Consider the following 17,802-nt stretch of genomic DNA (forward strand, 5'->3'; position numbering starts at 1 on the left):
TGTCGGGCTTTGGTGAGACCACACCTGGATTACTGGGCACAGTTTTGGTCTCATTGCCCAAGGAAGGATATTAGAGGGGGTGCAACATTGAATCCTGGGATAGGGAGATTGAGTGAAATGCACCTATACACTCTGGAGTTTAGGAGAGCTGAGCTCATTGAAACCTAAAAAAAAATCTTAGAAGGCTTGGCAGGGTAGATGCTGTGAGGATGTTTCCCTTTGCTGGATAGTCTAGATCTAGGGGTCATAGTCTCAGGATAAGGGATCAGACACTTCGGACTGAGATGAGGAGAAATGTATTCACTCAGAGGGATGTGAATCTTTGGAATTCTATACACATAGGTCTGAGACACTCAGTCAATGAGTATATTTAAGACAGAGAACAAAGGGAATCAAGGAAAATGGGTATCAGGCAGGAGTTCAGGGTGAAGTTCAGCCATGAATGTAATTAATTGTGGAGCAGGCTCGAGGGGTCTTATGGCCTGCTTCTATTTCTTATTCTCTTCCAGCTGTCAGTATCTGATACGTGAGTGTTGTTCTTTCTTCAATTTTTGGTGTGCGAAAGTGGGTTTTATTATACACTATGTCAGCTTCTAGAATGTGACTGCGAGTTCCACTCTGTTTTTGCCTGTCTCCGGGATGTGAGTGTGGATTTTACTCTGTATCTGTCTGTCTCTGGTATGTCAATGTGGGTATTAACCTGTACCTGTCAGTTTCTCGTATGTGGTTGGGGATTTATTCAGAACGTGTCAGTTTCTGTTATGTGAGTTTTATTCTGTACTTGTCATTTTCTAAATTTGTAACATGGGTTTTCCTCTGTACCTGCCAGTTTCTGGGATGTGAGTGTGATTTTTTTGCATGTACCTGTCTGTTTCCAGTATGGGAATGTAGGTAAAACTCTGTAATTCTCAGTCTCTGGGATGTGAGTGTGCGTTTTACTCTGTATCTGTCAGACTCTGGTATGTGAGTGGGGTTTTATTCTGTATCTGTCATTTTCTGGTATGTTAATGTGGGCTTTAATCAGTACCTGCCAGTTTCTGATATGCGAGAGTGGATTTTAGCCTATATATGTCAGTTTATGATATGAGAGAGTGAGTATCTCTATTTGTCTTTTATGTAAGTGTAAGTTTTACTCTGTATAGCTTAGTCTCTGGTATGGGAGTGTGGATTTTGCTCTATAGCTGTCTGTCTGTGTGATGCAAGTGTGGATTTTACTCTGTATCTGTTCGTCTCTGATGTGAGAGTGTGAGTTTTACTCTGTATCTGTCAGTTTCTGGTATGCAAGTGTGGTTTTCCTCTATCATTCAGGCTCTGGGATGAAAGTGTGAGTTTTACTCTGTATGTTAATATCTGCGACGTGAGTCTGGGTTGTACGCTGTAACTTTCATTTTCTCAAATCTGAGTTGGGTTTTATTTTGTACCTGTCAGTTTCTAGTATATGAATAGGGGGTTTTAATCTGTACCTGTCAGTTTCTGCTGTGATAGTGCTGCATTTGTGCTGTATCTATTAGTTTCTGATGTGTGAGTCTGTTTTAATCAGTACCTGTTCGGCTGTGGGATGTGAGCGTGTGTTTGACTCTGCATCGGTCAGTGTCTTTTATGTGGCTGTTGATTTTACTCTGTAGCTGTCGCTCTCTGGGATGTGAACGTGGGTTTGACTCTGTATCTGTCATTTTCTCATGTGTGAGTGTGTTATAGACTGTATGTGTCATTCTCTGTGGTGTCAGTGTGGGCTTTATTCTGTATCTGTCAGTCTTTGGAATGTGAGTTTGGTTTTAATCTTTACCTGTCAGTTTCTGGTATTTGTCTGTTGTTGTTACTCTCCAATTGTTAGTTTCCAGGATGTGATTGTATATTTTAATCAGTACCTGCCAGTTTCTTGTACAGGAGTGTGGATATTAGTCATATCTTCCAGTCTCTGGTATGTGAATGTGTGTTTTACTTTATAGCTGTCTGACTCTGGAATGCAAGTGTGTATTTTATTCTGTATCTATTGGCTTACAGAATGTGTTAACAAAAACTGAGAGGTACAGAATAAAAGTTATGTGAATATCCATTTTACTCTGTACCAGTCACTTTCTGATATGTGAGTATGGATTTTAACCTATATCTGCCAGTCAGTCAGTCTGTTACCATATGTGATTGTGATTCAATCTCAATCTGTCATTCAGTGTGCCCGAGAGTATGTATCATTCTGTCTCTCTCAGTCCCTGGCACTGCGTGTGGGTGTGGGGTCCATTCTGTGTGTCTCAGTCTCTGGCACTGTGTGGGTGTATCTCAGTCCATGGCACTGTGTGTGGGTGTGGGGTTCATTCTGTGTGTCTCAGTCTCTGGCACTGTGTGTGGGTGTGGGGTTCATTCTGTGTGTCTCAGTCTCTGGCACTGTGTGGGTGTGGGGTTCATTCTGTGTCTCTCAGTCCATGGCACTGTGTGTGGGTGTGGGGTCCATTCTGTGTGTCTCAGTCTCTGGCACTGTGTGGGTGTGGGGTTCATTCTGTGTCTCTCAGTCCATGGCACTGTTTGTGGGTGTGGGGTTCATTCTGTAGCTGTCAGTTTCTGCTACTGTTTGAGAGTGTGAGATTCACTCTGCCTCTATTAGAATGGTGATGTGTGAGAGTGCGAGATTCATTATGTAATTGACAGTCTCTTGTACGTGCTATTCTTGCTCTGTGTGACTGTTGGATTCTGTTCCTTCTTTAGGCCTATGCTAGTTTGCGATTATCTGTGATTGTCTCAGGAGGAGGTTTGGTTCAGTCCATTACCTCCGTTTCCCTGCTCTTGTATGTTAGTTGCTGGGTTTGAGAGTCAGTGTACCGACACCAGTGTGGATTGACACCGTGTCAGTCAGTCCTTGTGTGTGAGTAAGGGGGTGAAAATGGATCTGCCTCTCAGAGCGATATGTTTGGACTTATTGTACTGTTCCAAGTGACTGTAAGATTCATAATGTAACTTTGGGATTTGGATCACTGTGGGACTGACAGCTTCTGCTGCCTGTGACAATATGATTGAGGTCAGTTCTGTGTCTCTGCGCGCTGTGAGTGATAATGTACTTACTGTGTGTGAGAAGGAGCTGCCTGCACTGTTCCTTGTGTTCCGGGTGGAGGAAAGATCACATTTATTCTGGGGGTGAAGTATTTTGCTCCAAGAATAATGAGAAAAATATTAGGTACAAGTCATGGACAGGTGCCCTTAGACTATAACAATAAAGTTATAATTAATGTATATTTTTATAATAAAGTAAAGTATCTGGAGAGAGGAATGCGCGATACAAACAGTGACATTGTCTGACCTCACTGCAGTGCAGCGGCACTCAGATTCTCTCATCATCATCATCATAGGCAGTCCCTCGAACTAGGATGACTTGCTTCCACGTGAGTTCACAGATGTTTCAATGAAGGACCCGATATTCCAGTCCTGAACTCCATTTGAAAGGGTGGAAGATGCCTGTGCGTGGATTTTTTTTAACGTGTGGTGACCATTACACATCAGCCACCACACGGGCTTGACAGAGCTAGGACTTTATCCAGTGGCAAGGGTTGACCAGGACTGGCCTGTGCTGCCCCTGGGCCCTCGGCTCTTCTGGGCCCTGTACCCTCATTCTCTGCACCTCCGCCATGATCTCTCAGCGTTCCTCCGCCACAAAACACTCGCCGCACCTTCGCCATGATCTCCCACTGCACATCCACACCAAACATTCGTCGAACCTCCGCCACGATCACCCACCGAATCTCAGCCACGATCCCTCAATGTCCCTCCGCCTCGATCACTCACCACACCTCCGCCACGACCATGAGCAGAGGAGCGGGACGGTTGTGGCGGAGGTGCAGCGAGTGATCAGATTCCCCACACCAGCTGTGTCAGACGGTTCGATAGTAAGTTATCAGCATCCAGACACAACCCAAACCCAGCACTGGTCCATGAATGGGAACACCCGATTGGCACAGTCCAGGTTTATATCTCCCACTCACATGGGACAATCTGTAAAATTCTGAATCGCTTCCTGGATTATAAGCACAGGTACCTGGGCTGTACAACAATTGTTTTCAGTCTAATGAAACAGAGCTGAGAGCCTGTACAGTTAACAGAATGTCACAGATGTATCTGAGGGAGCGACAATGTATCTCTCGATCAGCTGCAACATGGTTCTAGAGAATTCAACACACCAAAACAAAATAACCCATTTTTGAAATGTCTCCTGTCACACTCCTATCCTGGTGCCTGCAATAGATGCACTTTGTGACACTCCTCACATCCTCACTGTCAGGCTGTGTTTCCACTGTTCACTATCCAAGAACAACAGGAACATCCACTACTGATTTGGGGAAAGAAAGCAGCACTGATTTGAAAGAGCGAGGTGATTTACTTTCTCTGTTACCTTACACCGTACACACACAGCCCGAGAATGGCCTCTCCCTTCTCCCACTCACTCCATGTTCCGGAACTAGTTCCTGCTCCACTCTGCCCCTTACAAACAGCCCCCGACTGCCGCTGAACTTACCCCGACTCAAAGCCCATCTGCGGACACAGTCCCAATGTGATGAGCTGCTGTAAGGAGGCTGCTGTTTGCTCCCTTACTCGGGCCCGGGATATTTCTGCTCCCTGATGTGTTCAACGATCATCAGCCCAGCACAGAGGAAACTGCAGCCGCTGACAGAGCTGGATGAGGGGAGCTCGCCTGGGCCCTTCCCGTCGGTTTAAACACTGGGCGGGGATGGGAGGAGCGGAGCAGCATGTATTTAGCGCATGCTCAGACATCTTTTTGTCACATCTAAATCAGCAAAAATGGGATTGTTTCATAAGTTGATTTTATCTCTAATTAAATAGGCCACATTGAGAGGATTTTAATTATAATCCGAATTACCAACAAAATGATTCGGTGAGCCAGACACTGGAGTGGGATTTCCTAAAGAGTTTTACTCTTTCCGTTAGTCTCTGGTGTGTGAGTGTGCCCCTGTCATTTCTGATAGGGGACTATGGGTTTTACTTGCTGCATATTATTGTTCTGATAACTGGGTGTGGGTTTTATTCTGTACCTGTCAGTCTCTGCTATGGGAATGTGGGTTTTATTCTGTACCTGTCAGTCTCTGTGATGCGAGTGTGGGTTTTACTCTACCTGTCAGTTTCTAGTATGCGAGTGTGTTTTTTTTATCCTTAGTTTATGGTGGGAGAGTGTGGGTTTTACTCTGTACCTGTCAGTTTCTAATATGTGAGTGTAGGTTTTGTTTCAGTACCTGTCAATCTCTGGAATGTGAGTTTGGGTTTATTCTATTTTAACCTGGCTATGAACCCTGCTCCCTCGCGGCATAGGTGTTCTCTGGAAATACACTCAGCAGATCATTTTGCCAATTATTCAAAAGTTTCAGATAAATGCACAAAATGACCAAACTGCTTCAAAAACAGACACAGGCTGTCAAAAATAATGAAAAACAAGGCCCAGTAGATTGAGAGAGAGAGAGAGCTCGGGCTGGTGGGAATCCATCACTGGATCGTTCACACAAGCCGAGTGGATTAATTTGGTGATAGTACGAATTCACTGGTAGGTATTCGTTGAATAAGGTAAATAATCACTAGATTGGAATTTAGCTTTTGTCTTGTAACATCACAGATAAGTGGATCACAAGCAGGGTGGAGGAATGTGGTGATAGTAGGAATTCATTGCAAATTATTGACCTGGTTAGGAAATTGACTGAGCTGTAGGAGACAGAGGGTAGGGACAAAGGTTGGTTCTCAAGTTGGCAGGATGTGGTGTCCCACAGGGATCTGTGTTGGGGCTTCAACTATCTTCAGTATTTATCAATGACTTAGTTGATGGCATAGAAAGTCATATATCGAAATTTGCCCCTGACAAAAGATAGGCGGCATTGCAGGCAGTGTAGTTGAAAGCATCAAATTACAAAGGGATAGCGATAGCGATAGATTAAGTTAATGGGCAAAACTGCATCAAATCGAATTCAATGTAGACACTTTGGACCTAAAAAGGATACAAGAGGGTACTTAGTAAATGATGAAAAGCTAAAAACAGTGGAGGTCCACAGAGACTTGGGAGTCCAGGTACATAGATCATTAAAATGTCATGAACAAGTACAGAAAATAATCAGAAAGGCTGATGGAATGCTGGTTTTTACATCGAGAGCACTAGAATACTAGGGGGTAGAGGTTATGCTGCAGCTATACAAAGCCCTGGTTAGCCAACACCTGGAGCATTGAGAGCAGTTCTGGGCACCATGCCTTAGGAAGGTTATATTGGCCTTGGAGGGAGTGCAGCGTAGATTTACCAGAATGATACTCGGACTCGAAAGTTTAAGATATGAGGAAAAATTACACAAATTAGAGCTGTATCCCCTAGAATTTAGGTTAAGGGCTGATCTGATCGAAGTTTAAGATATTAAGCGGAACAGATGGGGTAGATAGAGAGAAACTATTTCCCTTGGGGATTCTCGGACTCGGGGCATAGTCTAAAAATTAGAGCCAGAACTTTTAGCAGTGAAATGAGGAAACACATTTATACATAATAGGTGGTAGAAGTTTGGAACTCGCTTCTTCAAACACCAATTGATGCTAGGTCAGTTGTTAATTTTAAATCGGAGATTGATAGCTGTTTGTTAACTAAAAGTATTAAAGGATCTGGCCAAAGGTGGGTATATGGAGTAAGGTCATAGATCAGCCATCATCTCATTGAATGGGGGAACAGGCTCGAGGGGCTCAATGGCCTACTCCTGTTCAGTCCTGGCAACTGCTCCATAGGGTGAACTAATCCAAATAGAGATTCATTTGCTGAGACTCTGGAACAGTTGTTTTCTGCTGTTAAATACCAGAATCAAATTGATTAGAATGCACCAATTGAAACAGAAAATTCAGCACTTTCTGGGGAGGTGAATGGCCGAGACACATTGATACTAAACTGTATTTAGTGACCAATAGAACAAGGAGGAAGAGACAATCTCACACAGACACATACACACATGTAGAGACATACCCACAGAAGCACATACACATTCATATATCAAAATATATACATAAACACATACACAGCCACAAAGATAGACACATATACACTTCTCTAACTGGCGAGAAGCTCGGAGCTGTGGATGAACAGATTTTTCGGGGCAGGGGTATAAAAGGATACGGAGATAAAGCAGGTAGAAGGAGTTAAGAGTCAGATCAGCCCTGATCTCACTGAATGGGGGAACAGGCTCGAGGAGCTGAATGGCCTGTTCCTGTTCCGATGTTCCTTCCTCCACTTTATCTCCAGTGTCACCATCAAGCACTCCCAGGGCACATACAATACTGAGCACATCCTCATTACCTTGGCATTACTACTGTCACTCTGTCCCCAGCCCTACTCTAAACCATTTCTGTTCCTGAATTTATAAACTAGGAAAACTTAGAAACGATAAATCTTCGGGACTGGATGAATTGCATCCACGCAAACTAAACCATGCAAAGGAAGAGGTCATCGAGAGAATTGTGTTCAGTTCTGGACCTCACGAATGATGTATTAGCTTTGGCGGGGGTGCAGCACAGATTCAGCAGATTGATACCGGGGCTAAAAGGGTTAAATTATGAGGGCAGGTGGCATAGACAAGTCTTTTACTTCCTTGAAGATAGAAAATGAAGGATGATATTATTGACATGTTTATGATGATAGAGAGAGAGAGAGAGATACTATTTCATCTGGTGGAAGAGTCCAGAACAAGGAATAAACTTAAAATTAAAGCGAGACCGTTCAGGGGTGTGGCCAGGATGCACTTCTTCACACAAACGTCAGTCGCAATCTGGAAATCTCTCCCCCAAAAAGCTGGAGCTCAACTGAAGCGTTCAAGACTCAGACTGACTGATTTTTGTTAGGTTGGGTTCTGTGTCTGTATATTGACACACAAAGACAAACACACACATGCACAGACATGCTGAAACACACACATGGGTTAAGGGTTTAAGCAGACTTTTAAAGGCACTTGTTCGTCAGTCTGTCTGCTGATTTCGGGCTTGGTTTGGTACAAATCTCACCAAGGACTGTGTTTGAACTCCCCACATTCATTTTACACATCCTTCAGATTGGTAGGGGTGAAAGGTCAGTGTTTTGACCCTCTGTGACACCCAGCCGACTGCTGAAGATTGTTTCGAATGCTGTAACACGTCTTTTCAGAATTCACTAGAGAATTACATAGTATTTACTGCACAGAAACAAGCCATTCCTCCCAACATGTCCATGACGGTGTTTATGCTCCACACGAGCATTCTCTCACCTTAGTTCACCTCACCCTATCATATCCTTCCATTCCTTTCTCCCTCATGTACGTATCTAGCTTCCCCTTAAAGGCACTCTGCTATTCACCTTAACTCCATGTGCTAGCAAGCTCTATATTCTAACCACTCTCTGGGTAAAGAGGTTTCTCCTGAATTCCTGATTGGATTTATTAGTGACTATCTTATATTTAGTTCCTAGTTTTGGACTCCCCACAAGTGGTAACATCTTCTCTACATTGATCCTAACAAACAGCAACATAATTATAAAGATCTCTATGAGCCTTCTCTTTTCTAGAGAAAGAGCCCCAGCATGTTCAGCCATTCTGGATACTTATAACCTCTTACTTCTGGTGTCATCCTTGGAAATCTTTTTTGCAACAGCCACAGTGCCTGTATATCTTTTTCATAATATGAGACCAAAACTGAACACAGTATTCCAAGTGTGGTCCAACCAAGTTCTATATACGTTTAACAAAACTTCGCTACTTTGCAATTCTCTTACTCTAGAAATGAGATCCAGTGCTTTATTTACATTTCCATTGCCTTGTTAACCTGCTTTTAATGATTTGTGCATCTGTCCCCCTCGATCAGTGGTGGGCAAAATACGGCCCATGGACCATTTCCGGCCTGCCAAGACATTCCATCCGGCCCGCTGGATGGGACAGAAATAGAAAGCGAGCCGGATCTCGAGCTGCACATTCGTCTATCCACTTTCACTTCTCATGAGTCAGAGACAGACCCGAACTGCAGCCAAAGAAAAAACATAGTAATACTTCATTCAAATTAATAATTCGCCAAAGCGATTCTCTCTGGCCCGATCTTAAAAGGATCCGTTCCGTAATTCTAGACGCCAATGGCAGACATCAGTACCCAGAATGCACTGCGTATTAGAATATGCCGTATCCAATTTAGAGTGGAGTCATGACTGCTGATCTCCACAAATCTTTTACCGAACACAGTGACTGGCTCTGCATCTTTCTTCTCCCGGTACAATGGCAGGGGAGTTCTCATCTCGCACCAATTGGGACGGCATTAGTAATCTTTGCAGAGGGACATAATGATGACTGAGGTGGGAAAATGATGCTGACACAGGCTCTAAAGGGGCTACAGTTCTATTTCACAGCACTGATTTAGAGAGACCAGAAGATACCACAACATTTTCAACTTTTATCTTTGATTCGGTCCAAGTCAGCATGGATTTATGAAAGGGAAATCATGCTTGACAAATCTTCTAGAATTGTTTGAGGATGTAACTAGTAGAGTGGACAAGAGGGAGCCAGTGGATGTGGTGTATTTAGACTTTCAAAAGTCTTTTGACAAGGTCCCACTCAAGAGATTGGTGTGCAAAATTAAAGCACATGGTATTGGGGTTAATGTACTGACGTGGATAGAGAACTGGTTGGCAGACAGGAAGCAAAGAGTAGGAATAAACAGGTCCTTTTCAGAATGGCAGACAGTGACTAGTGGGGTAACGCAAAGTTCAGTGCTGGGACCCCAGCTATTTACAATATACATTAATGATTTAGACAAAGGAATTGAATGTAATATCTCCAAGTTTGCAGATGACACTAAACTGGGTGGCAGTGTGAGCTGTGAGGAGGATGCTAAGAGGCTGCAGGGTGACTTGGACAGGTTAGGTGAGTGGGAAAATACATGGCAGATGCGGTATAATGTAGATAAATGTGAGCTTATTCACTTTGGTGGTAAAAACAGGAAGGCAGATTATCTGAATGGTGAAAGGTTAGTAAAAGGGGAGTGCAACGAGACCTGGGTGTCATGGAACATCAGTCATTGAAAGTTGAAATGCAGGTACAGCAGGCGGTGAAGGCGACAAATGACATGTTGGCCTTCATAGAGAGAGGATTTGTGTATAGGAGCAGGGAGGTCTTACTACAGTTGTTCAGGGCCTTGGTGAGGCCACACCTTGAATATTGTGTACAGTTTTGGTCTCCTAATCTGAGGAAGGACATTCTTGCTATTAAGGGAGTGCAGCGAAGGTTCACCAGACTGATTCCTGGGATGACAGGACTGACATATGAAGAAAGACTGGATTGACTAGGCTTATATTCAACAAAATTTAGAAGAATGAGAGGGGATCGCATAGAAATAAATAAAATTCTGACGGGATTGGACAGGTTAGATGCAGGAAGAATCTTCCCGATGTTGGGGAAATCCAGAACCAGGGGTCACAGTCTAAGGATAACGGGTAAGCCATTTAGGACCGAGATGAGAAGAAACTTCTTCACTCAGAGTTGTGAGCATGTGGAATTCTCTACCACAGAAAGTTGTTGAGGCCAGTTCGTTAGATATATTCAAAAGGGAGTGAGATGTGGCCCTTTCGGCTAAAGGGATCAAGGGATATGGAGAGAAAGCAGGAATGGGGTACTGAAGTGCATGATCAGCCATGATCATATTCTATGGTGGTGCAGGCTCGAAGGATCGAATAGCCTACTCCTGCACCTATTTTCTATGTTTCATTTCTAAGCAGTACCAGATACAAGATGTGTATGTAAGATAGCATCTGACTACTACATAAATTTATGTTTATGCAATGTTCTAATTTTTTTTGCGCACGGTCCCTTTAAATTTGCTGCACAGCCGGGCACGATGCAGCTGCACATGCGCAGTGTCTCTTCCAATGGCAGGAGCTGGGGATCGGTCTGCGCGGGACCCAGCGATTGGTGGAATATTGGTGGGCGGCACTCAACAGCTCACCAAAACTTTGTTAAATGGCCCTCCAGCCCAAATAATTGCCCCCCCTGCCCTCGATCTCTTTGCTCCTCAACACCATTTAGACACTTTTTTCCCAAAAATGGAAGACTTGCATTTATATTGCACCTTTCACCACCACCACACATCTCAAAACAAAGCTTTAAAGCAAATGAAGTACTTTTGGAGTGTAGTCATTGTTGTAGTGTGGGAAACGCAGCACCAATTTGCGCACAGCAAGCTCCCACAAACAGCAATGTGATGAGAAGATAAGAAATCGGAGCAGGAGTAGGCCATTCGGCCCATTGAGCCTGCTCCGCCATTCAATAAGATCATGGCTGTTCTGATCATGGACTCAGCTCCACTTCCCTGCCCGCTCCCTATAACCCTGTATTCCTTTATCACTCAAAAATCTGTCTATCTCCGCCTTAAGGATATTCAAAGACCCAGTCTCCACAGCTCTCTGGGGCAGAGAATGCCACAGATTTACAACCCTCAGAAAAAGTTCCTCCTCATCTCAGTTTTAAATGGGCGGTCCCCTTATTCTGAGACTATGTCCCCTAGTTTTAGTTCCCCTATGAGTGGATATATCCTTTGTGCATCCACCTTATCAAGCCCCCTCATTATCTTGTATGTTTCAATATGATCACCTCTCATTCTTCTGAACTCCAATGTGTATAGGCCCAACCTACTCAACCCATCTTCATAAGTCAACTCCGGAATCAACCTAGTGAACCTTCTCTGAACAGCCTCTAATGAAAGTATATCCTTCCTTAAATAGAGACCAAAACTGTATGCAGTACTCCAGGTGTGGCCTCACCAATACCCTGTACAGTTGTAGCAGGACTTCTCTGCTTTTATACTCTATCCCCTTGCGATAAAAGCTAACATTCCATTTGCCTTCCTGATTACGTGCTGTACCTGCATACTAACTTTTTGTGTTTCGTGCACAAGGATCCCCAGATCCCCAGATCCCCCTGTACTGCAACACTTTGCAATTTTTCTCCATTTAAATTGTAATTTGCTTTTCTATTTTTACTGCCAAAGTGGGTCAATGTGAGGATAACCTCACATTTTGCCACATTATACTCCATCTGCCAGATTTTTGTCCACTCACTTAGCCTGTCTATATTCCTCTGCAGATTTTTTTGTGTCCTCCTCACAACTTGCTTTCCCACCCATCTTTGTATCATCAGCAAACTTGGCTACATTACACTCGGTCCCTTCATCAAGTCATTAATATACATTGTAAATAGTTGAGGACCTCGCACCCTGCGACACCCCACCATTCACTGTTGGCCAACTGGAAAATGACCCATTTATCCCGACTCTCTGTTTTCTGTTAGTTAGCTAATCCTTTACCCATGCTAATATATTACCCCCTACCCCGTGAACTTTTATCTTGTGCAATAACCTTTTATGTGGCACCTTATCGAATGCCTTCTGGAAATCCAATTAAACCACATCAACTGGTTCCCCCTTATCCACCCTACTCGTTACATCCTCAAAGAGCTCCAGCAAATTTGTCAAACATGATTTCCCTTTCATAAAACTATGCTGACTCTGCTTGATTGAATTATGCTTTTCCAAATGTCCCGCTACTGCTTCCTTAATAATGGACTCCAGCATTTTCCCCAACGACAGATGTTAGGCTAACTGGTCTATAGTTTCCTGCTTTTTGTCTGCCTCCTTTTTTAAATAGAGGCGTTACATTTGCGGTTTTCCAATCCACTGGGATTGTCCCAGAATCCAGGGAATTTTGGTATATTACAATCAATGCATTCACTATCTCTGTAGCCACCTCTTTTAAGACCCTAAGATGTAAGTCATCAGGTCCTGGGGACTTGTCCACCTTTAGTCCCATTATTTTACCGAGTACGACTTCATTAGTGATAGTGTTAAGTTCCTCCCTCCATATAGCCCCTTGATTATCCACTATTGGGATGTTTTTAGTGCCTTCTACCGTGAAGACCGATGCAAAATATTTGTTCAACATCTCTGTGATTTCCTTGTTCTCCATTATTAATTCCCCATCTCATCCTCTAGAGGATAACGACCAGACAATCTGTTTTTGTAATGTTGAAGGATAAATACGGGCCAGGAGACCGGGAATAACTCCTCTGCTCTTCCTCGAAATAGTGTCACGGGACCTTTTACATGCACCTGAGGGAGCAGACGGGGCTGTGGTTTAACGTCGCTTCTGAAAGACGGCACCTGATAGTGCAGCACTCCCTCAGCACTGCACTGGATTGTCAGCCTAGATTTTTGTGCTCAAATCCCTGGTGTGGGAATTGTACCCACAATCTTATAACTCAGAGGTTAGAGTGCTACTCACTGAGCCACACCTGACACGGAGTACGTGGCCTCCTATTCCACCTACCAAAATGCACCACGTCACAGCTATTTATATTGGAAGTAGAATCATAGAAGTTTACAGCACAGAAGGAGGTCATTTTGGCCCATCGTGCCCGTGCCGGCCAACAAGAGGCTATCCAGCTGTAACCCTGCAGGTTACAACACTTCAAGTGCACATTTCAAGTATTTTTTTAATGTGGGGGAGGGTTTCTATCTCTACCACCCTTTCAGGCAGTGAGTTCCAGACCCTCACAACCCTCTGCGTGAAGAAATTTCCCCTCAAATCCCCTCTAAATCTTCTACCAATTATTTTAATTTATGCCCCCTGGTTGTTGAATCCTCTGCTAAGGGAAATAAGCCCTTTCTATCCCCTTTATATCTAGGCCCTTATAATTTTATACACCTCAATGAGGTCTCCTCTCAGCCTCCTCTGTTCCAGGGAAAACAAATCCAGCCTATCCAATCTGTCCTCATAGCTAAGATTCTCCACTCCTGGCAACATCCTTATAAATCTCCTCTGTACCCTCTCCAGTGCAATCATGTCCTTCCTGTAATGTGGTGACCAGAACTGCACGCAGTACTCCAGCTATTTTTTTTGAAACAGTTCAAGCATAACCCCCTGCTCTTGTATTCTGTGCCTCGGCTAATAAAGGAAAGCATTCCGTATGCATTCTTAACCACCTTATCTATCTGTACTGCTACTATCAGGGATCTGTGGACATGCACTCCAAGGTCCCTTTATTCCTCTACACTTCTCAGTGTCCTACCATTTAATGTGTATTCCCTTTCCTTGTTAGCCCTCCTCATATGCATTACCTCACACTTCTCTGGATTAAATTCCATTTGCCACTGTTTTGACCAGTTGATTGATATCTTCCTGCAGTCCGCAGCTTTCTTCATTATCAACTACACAGCTTAGTATCATCTGCAAACTTCCTAATCATACCCCCTATATTCAAGTCTATATTCAAGTATATTACAAAAAGCAAGGGGCCTAGTACTGAGCCCTGCGGAACCCCACTGGAAACATCCTTTCAGTCACAAAAACATCCATCAACCATTACCCTTTGCGTCCTGCCTCTGAGCCAATTTTGGATCCAACTTGCCACTTTGCCCTGGATCGCATGGGCTTTTACTTTCGTGACCAATCTGCCATGTGGGACCTTATCAAAAGCTTTGTAAAATCTATATACACTACATCATACGCTTGGCCCTCATCCACCCTCCTGGTTACCTCCTCGAAAAATTCAATCAAGTTAGTTAGACACGACCTTCCCTTAACAAATCCGTGCTGACTGTCCTTGATTAATCCGTATCTTTCTAAGTGAAGGTTTATCCTGTCCTTCAGGATTTTTTCCAATAATTTTCCTACCACGGAGGTTGGGCTGACTGGTTTGTAATTACTCAGTCTATCCCTTTCTCCCTTCTGAAACAAAAGTACCACATTAGTAGTCCTCCAGCACCATATCTAAAGCCAGAGAGGATTGGAAAATGGTGGTTGAGCAGTTATAATGAGGGATGTTCAAGAGGTCAGAATTTGAGGAGCAAGATATCTTGTGGGGTTGTGAGGCTGAAAAAGATTAGAGAGATAGGGAGGAGCAAGACCATGGAGTGATTTGTAAACAAGGATGAGAATTTTGAAATCGAGGCTTTGTTTAACTGGGAGCCAATGTAGGTCAGAAAGCACAGGAATGACGGGTGATCTTGACTTGATGCGGTGGGTTAGTACATGGGGGGCTGCTGAGATTTGGATGACTTCAAGTTTACATAGTGAGGAATGTGGGAGACCGGCCAGGAGTGAGTTGGAGTAGTCAAGTCTAGAGGTAACAAAGACATGAGTGAGGGTTTCAGCAGCACAAGAGCTGAGGCAGGGGCGGAGGTGGGTAATGCTACGGAGGTGGAACAAGGCGGTTTTAGTTATGCCACGGATATGTAGCTGGAAACTCATTTCTGGGTCAAATATGACACCTAGGTTGCAAGCAATCTTGTTCTCCCTCAGGTTGATGCTAGGGAGAGGGATGGAGTCAGTGGTTAGGGAATGCAGTTTGTGGCGGGGACCAAAGATAATGGCTTCGGTCTTCCCAATATTTAATTGTAGAAAATTTCTGCTCATCCAGTACTGGATGTCGGACAAGCAATCTGACAATTTAGATACCAAGCATGGGTCAAGACAAATGGTGGAGAGGTCGAGCTGGGTGTCCTCAGCATACATACAGAAACTGATTTCTGTATATAGATGAGAAATAAGAGGGAAACAAGGAGTGGGAAGAGAAGCCATTGCACGATATTTTCTGGCTACAATTAGATAGGTAAGAATGGAACCAGGCGAGTGCAGTCCCACCTAGCTGGACATTGGTGGAGAGGCACTGGAGGAGGATGGAGTAGTCAACTGTGTCAGAGGTGCAGCAGAAGTTAGAACCTAAAGCAAGTTTTCCACTAGATTAACAGTGACTCCAATCCACTTATGTTACGTTATAAGAACATAAAAAAATAGGAGCAGGCCATTCGGCCCCTCGAGCCTGATCCACCATTCAAGAATATCATAGCTGATCTTCTACCTCAACTCCACTTCCCTCATATCCCTTCACCCCTTAATATTCAAAAATGTATCAACCTGTCTTGAATATACTCAAAGACTGAGCATCCATAGCCCTTTGGGGTAGAGACTTCCAAAGAGTCACCATCTTCTGAGAGAAGAAATTTATCTTCATCTCAGTCCTAAATGGCCGACCATTTAATCTGAGATTGTGACTCCTGGTTCCAGACTCCCAGCCAGAGGAAATATCCTTCCTGCATCTACCCTGTCAAGCCCTTTAAGAATTGTGTATGTTTCAATTAGATCACCTCTCATTCTTCTAAACTACAGAGAATGTCGGCCTAATCCACTCAATCTCTCCTTATAGGACAATCCCCTCATCCCAGGAATCAGTCTGGTGAACCTTCATTCCTCAATGGCAAGTATATCCTTTCTTAGGCAAGGAGACCAAAACTGTACACAATACTTCAAATGTGGTCTCACCAGGGCAGTATGTAATTGCAGTAAGACATCTTTACTCTTATACTCAAATCCTCTTATAAGAAAGGTCAACATACCATTTGCTGTCTTAATTGCTTCCTGTACCTGCATGTTAACTTTCAGTGATTCATATACATGGACACCCAGGACCCTCTGAACAACAGCATTTTCCAATCTTTCAACATTTATAAACTACTCTGCTTTTCTATTTTTCCTACCAAAGTGGATAACTTCACATTATATTCCATTTTCCATCTTCTTGCCCACTCACTTAGCCCATCTATATCCCTTTGAAGTTTCTTTGCATTTTGCATCATCCTCACAATTTACATTCCCACCTAGCTTTGTATCATCAGCAAACTTGGATATCATCCAAATCATTGATATATATATTGTGAATAGCTGGGGCCCAAGCCCTGATCCTTACCGTACCACTCCACTAGTTAAAGCCTGCCAACCCGAAAATTACCCGTTTATTTCTACTCTGTTTTCTGTCCGTTAATCAATCCTCAATCCATGCTCGTGTCCACAGTAAATGACACAAGGTCAGCCCACTGGATGGAACCTCGGGCGCCCTGAGCTTGATCTTAGGTGTCTCCAGTCCCGACTGCCCCCTTACATCAGTCTCCCCTCACTTTTATACCCTGCAGTGATCCATCTCTGGGTTTTGGCAGGAAGCTGGGAAAAGACAGCTGGAACTTCTCTAATCTGTGATTTACAAGTACACTTTCCCTGGTTCCCAGCAGTTACTTTTCTTCAGTAATTTTCCAATTATCCCTAAACTCCCCTGCCTGCTGTTAGTTGTTGTATCTTATTAGTTTCATAATTATAGGTATAAACATCACACATTATAATCTAACCTGTTCTATTACTTACTTTGGTTTAAGCTTATATTGTCCTGTACTATTTTATGATTTTATAACCAATCCTCAATCCATGTGAGTATATTACCCCCAATCCTATGAGCTCTAATTTTGTTTAATTATCTCTTGTCGAATGCCTTCTGAAAATCCAAATACACCATATCCACTGGTTCCCCCCTTATCTATTCTGCTAGTTACCACCTCAAAAAACGCTAACAGGTTTGTCAAACATGATTTCAGTTTTATAAATCCGTATTGACTCTGCCCAATCCTATTATTATTTTTAATAGTGCCCTGTTACCACATCCTTATAATAGATTCTAGCATTTTCCTTACTACTGATGTCAGACTAACTGGTCTGTGGTTCCTTGTTTTCTCTCTCCCTCCTTTCTTAAATAGTGGGGTTATATTTGGTACCTTCCAATCCGCACGAAGGGAGAGAGAGCAAATGAGTGAGAGGAAGATTGACACGGAAGGGAGAGAGAGCTGGACAGAGTGAGATCAAACAGACAGCAAAGTAAGTGAGACAGAGAGACTTAAATCCAAAAGGGGGAGTGGGAGAGACAGAATGAGGCAGAGAAAGAGAGGAAAGGAAGATAAGATATTGGCCGG

The 17,802-nt window shown here is 43.5% G+C and overlaps 2 protein-coding genes across 4 annotated transcripts in view; one reads left to right on the forward strand and one right to left on the reverse strand.

Annotated features, from left to right (window-relative positions):
- Positions 1–17,802, forward strand: part of LOC139273549 (zinc finger protein 850-like) — a 700,279-nt gene that overhangs the window by 202,041 nt on the left and 480,436 nt on the right. The window lies entirely within an intron of this gene.
- Positions 1–17,802, reverse strand: part of LOC139273501 (zinc finger protein 436-like) — a 53,737-nt gene that overhangs the window by 8,256 nt on the left and 27,679 nt on the right. The window contains exon 3 of one of the 3 annotated variants that reach the window (XR_011595146.1): positions 3,055–3,139. The exons of the other annotated variants lie outside the window; for them this stretch is intronic. The gene's annotated coding sequence lies outside the window, so the exon portion shown is untranslated. The remainder of the gene's footprint in view (positions 1–3,054; positions 3,140–17,802) is intronic. 3 annotated transcript variants of the gene reach the window in all.

This window comes from Pristiophorus japonicus, chromosome 9 (assembly GCF_044704955.1).
Source record: "Pristiophorus japonicus isolate sPriJap1 chromosome 9, sPriJap1.hap1, whole genome shotgun sequence".
Lineage (NCBI taxonomy): Eukaryota > Metazoa > Chordata > Chondrichthyes > Pristiophoridae > Pristiophorus > Pristiophorus japonicus.